The sequence below is a fragment of the Strix uralensis genome, chromosome 23 (genome assembly GCF_047716275.1).
Source record: "Strix uralensis isolate ZFMK-TIS-50842 chromosome 23, bStrUra1, whole genome shotgun sequence".
In the NCBI taxonomy this organism is placed as follows: Eukaryota; Metazoa; Chordata; class Aves; order Strigiformes; family Strigidae; genus Strix; species Strix uralensis.
Window position 1 is genome coordinate 9,265,623 of NC_133994.1, and position 5,593 is coordinate 9,271,215.

Below are 5,593 nucleotides of genomic sequence, written 5' to 3' on the forward strand. Positions count from 1 at the left end.
CATCCTCACTTGGAGCACAGAGTAGCTACCAGCAAATGGGTCTGTCCAGATAGGTTAGATCTAGCTTAGTGCCGTGCAAAATCATCTCGGTACACAGGTCTTCTGGCCACTGGAGGCTTCCTGCCAGAGAGGGAGTTTGCTCTCCTCCTCTTGGCTGTAATAAGGTGAGCAGAGCTCTGCCTCAGGTTTCAAACTGCCTGTGGAGATAATCTGTGCCCCTCCAGCTGTGCTGAACCTGCTACCAGGCATGATGATGGCTTTCCCTGACATGTGAATCTGGCTTTCTCTGCCCAAGGAGGCCGAGGCCATATGCCACCTACTCCATGGTGCTGGCCTTCTCAGCCAGCACTTTGGTAGGGAAGAGTTGAACTCCAGTCCTTGCCAGCCACTGTCATCCCTCCACTCTGCTGTGCTTCACCTGGACAAGGTCTCCCTGCACGTTCACCCCAGCCCTCCACCCACCTTCACTGGGTCTGTCATCACCCAGAGCACCTTCCCCAAAGCTCATCCCATGGAGATGGTGCATCTCGACAGACACCTGCTGTGTGCTGAGCCCCACGCAGGGCTTTGCTGTCTCTAGAGACTACACGTGGATGCATATCCAGAAAGTCTCCAGTTGCTGGTAAGTAACTCCCGTTCTGGCCTTCTGCAGGAGTTGCAAGGAGGGCTCTGTGCTGGGGGGAAGATGGGTGGGATGGCTGGAAGGACCCCTTGGCAATTACAAACACGTGGGTCATTCCCTTTATCCAGCTTGTGATGTTTTCATTTCTTTCAGCTCAGAGGCTACAGCTGAGACAGTATTTAGTGCAGGACCGACCTGTCAGTTGACACTTAATACCATAATAATATTACATTTGTTTAGCCCATTGCACTTCAAACCTTAAGTTGTTTCTTTTGTCTCTGAGCATTTAATAGCTGTTGTTACTGAGCTGTCCAGTGACACACGGGGCTTTTTCCAGCGTGGTTATAGATGATAGCGAATTCGGCGATACGCAGGAGTAGGTCAGATGATCCCTATGGTGTGCGTGAACTTCCATTTATCAACACTAAGTTTCCCTTGCAGCGAAACTGGTCTCTGTTAGCAGTGAATTCCCTCTGCAGCTCCCTACAGCCTCTCTCATCGACTAACCCAGATAATCCTCTGCTATCTGCCACATCTCAGTAGATCTATTAAACACACAAAAGTTCTGGTGTCCTTGTGCATAACCAGGGTAGGTTGCAAGATTTTAAATCCCCCAGTGCAGGATACTGTCAAAGTTTTATTGAAAGTCTAAATAAATAAACCACTTTTACTCATCCATTTCCCAGTGGTTCAAGAGGGCTTTTCTTCAGAGGGGAAGCATTGCTGTTCGCTTGATGGGCTGGTTCAGAGCGCTGGTGATACGGCTGACCAGGACTTGATGCAGCTGATGGCACCCTGGGGTAGGTGATGGGATGTGGGATCCCAGGAGCTTTGCACAGTTGGGGGGGGTCTGCCTACAGCTCTAGTGGAGGATGAGGACAGGTAGGACTTGCTTTGGGGGTTCACAGTGACTTACTTTCACACTGAAGAAACCAAACCATCAGCCCTGCTGTGTGTCCAACCTGTGTCCCTCTGGGATGTGTGCAGGGGACTGCCAAGCTTTGGCAGGCACTGTCCCCTCCTCCACTTAGTCTGAGGAGGGCCAGCAGGGCAGGTAGCACAGGGAGCACCTTACTGCTTATATTTCTCCTTCCTCGTGTGTCAGTACCTGTCCCCCCCTTCTCATTTCTCACTGCAAAAGGCTCTACCGCTCCTGCATGCCTAATGCAAACACTGCAGAAGGATGATTCAGCACTTGGCGAAGAATTGCAAAGGCCTGAGAGATTATTTTGAGCATCTTGGAGTGGCTCTGGGAAGCGTCGGGGTGACCAGGGTCCCTGCCCTCCTCCGCGTGTCAGCCGTATCCCCCCGCGGCTGCATGCCCGCGCAGCCGTGGGACGCGGCCCTCGGACAGCCTCTGCAGCCTGCCTGGCTGCCTTCCCCCGCCAAAGCTCTGCAGCCCCAGACAGGGACCTTGAGCTCCTCTTCCCCTCCGGGAGCAGGCAGCTCACCTTGCCAAAGCGATCGAACGCAATTTCCTTTTTCTGTGTCACAAGTCCATTCCTGGGGCTGTGCTCATGCCTGGTGCTCACAGGGTGAGGTCTGTTGGGAACAATCACTTCCCCTGGGCTGGAGCAGGGATTGCTCAGACCTGTAATTTGAGGGGGGACTAATTGGTGTTGGTTTCAATGTAAAAGGAGCTGGGCTGTCTGCCGCAATGGGAAGCAGAAAGAGTCTGAAAGCATCTGGGGTCAGGGAGATGTGATACTCAGCGGGGATCCAGCAGGGCTGTAGGATCTACCCGACCCTTGGGACACTGGCTCAGACATCGGCATCTCCAGTGGTCCCTGATCCCCTGAGCTCCTCCGTGCTCCCTGATCCCACCACACCACGCTGTGGGCCTGCTGGGTGGTGTTTCAGGGGGAAAAACACACTGCTGGTGATCTGGAGACCCCAAAGAACCCTCAGGGGCTGGAGCCCAGCAGAAGCCATTTGGCTTGGAGTCCCTGTGATGAGGGCTGGGGGGGGGGGGTCTCCCTTCCTGCACTGTGGGGAGCCATCCCCATCCCCTGGTATCATTTGTTTGGGGCAGTTCTCTGCTTATTGGTGGGTTGCTTCATTTTCTTCTGGCCCTGCCTGCTGTGCTGTTCCTCCCTGCCTTCAGTGAGCTCTCTCTGTGGCTCTTCCTCCGCGCTCTGTACACGGGGCTGCATGGACTGGGCAGACCAGGACCAGGTTTCCCCTCCCAACCCTGTGTGAGTGTGGCCAGAAGAATTGTCAGCTGAGACGGAGGTGTCCTGCCTTGTCCTGGCGTCGCTGGCTGGCCCTGCTGGTGCTAAGCACAGGGGAATCAGCCTGGAAACTCTCCCCTGGAGGCAACGGGGCAGAAGGGGTGGCCCAGGGTCTTTCAGCTGCCTGCCCAAGGGGTGGTCTAGGAGGGCATCTCACAGGCATGTGTGGGTGCCCTGGTCCACCCACCTGCTCTGCTCTAGATGGCTCCAGAGGAAAAGGATGAGTGCAGGGGGGTCTTGTAGGAGGGGCAGTGGCAGAGCAGAGCAGCTGTTGCTGGGCAGGATGATGGAAGAAGAGGATTATGACAAACAGCATTACCAGGGAGCGCTTTCCCCCCAGCTTTTTTTTTTTTTTTTTCCCCAAGCTCAGATAATGCAGTACACATCCACGGAGATTTCGTCTCAGTTTTCCCCAAAAAAACCTTTCCTCTGTGATGAAGCCTGAGACATCTCCAGCACAAAGAATTCTTTTTTTTTTTTAAGTTGTTAACGTGTGAAAAGAGGGGTTTGGGAGAGAACGACCTTCGGTGTTGGTTATAATCTCACTGCACGAGTCTCTAATATCCCTTGCTCACATGAATATATACACCCAGCTTCCTCCAGAGCATCCTTCAAGAAAATCAGTGAAGAAATGGGATTTGCCACACTGGTCCAGGTCGCTTAGAGTCCTCTCTTCAGAAGCAACCAGTCTCATGCTCCAAAGGTGAAAATCCTCTGCCACCCCAACAAACACTTCTGCAACAGCCTGATGGGGAAAGAAAGCCCTTAGGAGCACTGTAGCCCCCTCAACTTTTAAGTAAATGTTTTGGTCATCCCTGTTGGAGTGCCAAACCCTGTTACACTGCTGCAAAGCCTATGAGTGTTTTCCAGGTTGAAATTAATTTAGGGGTTGGTTGGCAGGACTTGTTCCAAGCCCCTCCTGTCCAGGGGAGCATCTCTGGACATACGTTCTCCAGGATGTTCCACCTGTGAAGTCATGGCCTCAAACACGGTGAAGCAGGAGTCCTATCTGATGGGCACTGTTGATGGGCACCCAGAGAAGGATGTTGTCTGAATGTCCTGCTGTGCCTCTGTGTGCTGTGGAACCCTGCCGTGTGAACCATCTACACCAGTGTGGCATCTCTAAGTGCTTTGTGATGTTGGGAGGGAAAAGACACAGCAAGGATTTGAGCAGAGGCAGTTTGAACTAGATGATCTCCAAAATGCCTGTGTAACCTCAACAATTCTGTGATTGCAATTTTTTTGCAGATCTCTCCAATTTTTCCTCCAAGGATTGAGTCCATGGCTTTGTCTGGGTAGCCCTACTGTGGCACAGAGCAGTATTAAGCAAACCCAAAACTTAAGAGTGCTGCGTCCATTTTCCTGCTAGAGAAAAAATGGACCAAACCCAAGACACCTTTGGTGTGGGCTTCAGTGCAATCCTAGTGCCAAGATAGGATGGAGCAGGACAACTCAGGGTGGAAAATTTGTCTCACCTACCTCCTCGGGGAAGAATATCTGGCTCCCAGTTATGCTGTGGACCCAGAAAGACTAGGTTATGGTACTTTGACCTGCTCTTTCCAGAGCCAGGGAGGTTTTCTGTGGTTCAGGTGGCCATTTGGCAGCTCTGTGCCACTGCAGTAGCCCCACAGCAGCACTGTTACAACTGCTCCTACCTTTGTGAAGATCTGAAGGTGCAGTCTCTGACTTGCACTTCCCACAGGTCCCATCAGCTGTATCTTACTGTGAATGCAATTCTGACCCAGCTCTGGTGGTACCAAAATGACGGGTCCCTCCATCCTGGACCACACTGCTCTCTTGTCCCTGTGATATTAATCTGACCTTGCTCTTTCCACAAGTACCCAGACATCTGGCTGCGTGGCAGCCCCATCCTGCCAGTATCACAGTTTTGGAGACTCAGGCTTGTTGTCACAGCTCAAGACACCACAAGGAAGGTCCTACAAGCAGTGGGACCACATACATGAGCGGTGCATCATGGTGAACACCCTAACTGGGGGCAGGCAGAGATATCAGCACCTCTGTCTTTGTGTCCAGCCTCCGGGCTGGCTGTGGCTGTTTGCCAGCCCAATGTTCTTCAAGTGGTTTCCTTTCTTCGACGAAGCTGGTCTTACTCAGTAATGCTTGATGCATGTCACCCTTTCCCCTGGCAGGGCCAACCATGCCCCCCCTCCACGCAGTTGCTGCGGCTCCAAGCCACATGCTCCATCTGTGCAGGGGACACTGCGTCTCTTGTTGCCTGCAGGCATGTCCCAGCATTTGCAGAGTTGTTTTAACTTTGCCCTTCTGCCTTCTGTTCACTGTCTTCTAGATCTGCCCTTTCTGATTTTCTCAACGCTGCCATTTCCAGGGCCTCTCCAGCTCCAGGGTGGTATCTGGCCTCACAGACAGGACATTCCTGCTCTGTCTGCTCTGCATTCCAGCTCCAGTCTGTCGTCAGCAGGACTTGGTACCCGTGGTACCACGGCAAGCAGCCTGGTAGCGTTCACTTTGAAAACCCCTCGCTCGTCCAGGCTGCGACGCGCTGAGGTCACCATTATTCCTACTCAGGAACCATGCAGCAGGTTAGCTTGACTTCTTTTCTTTTAGCAATCATGCTGCTTAAAAAGCAGGTACCTCAAAGGATGCTAACTCTCTGTCCGTCACAAAACAGGGCTGCAAAAACCAGCCCCTCGTGTCCCACCGCCGCTGCGCTTCCAGTGGGTAAATACAGTCCACTTGCAAGATTTTCTCTCCCGCTGGA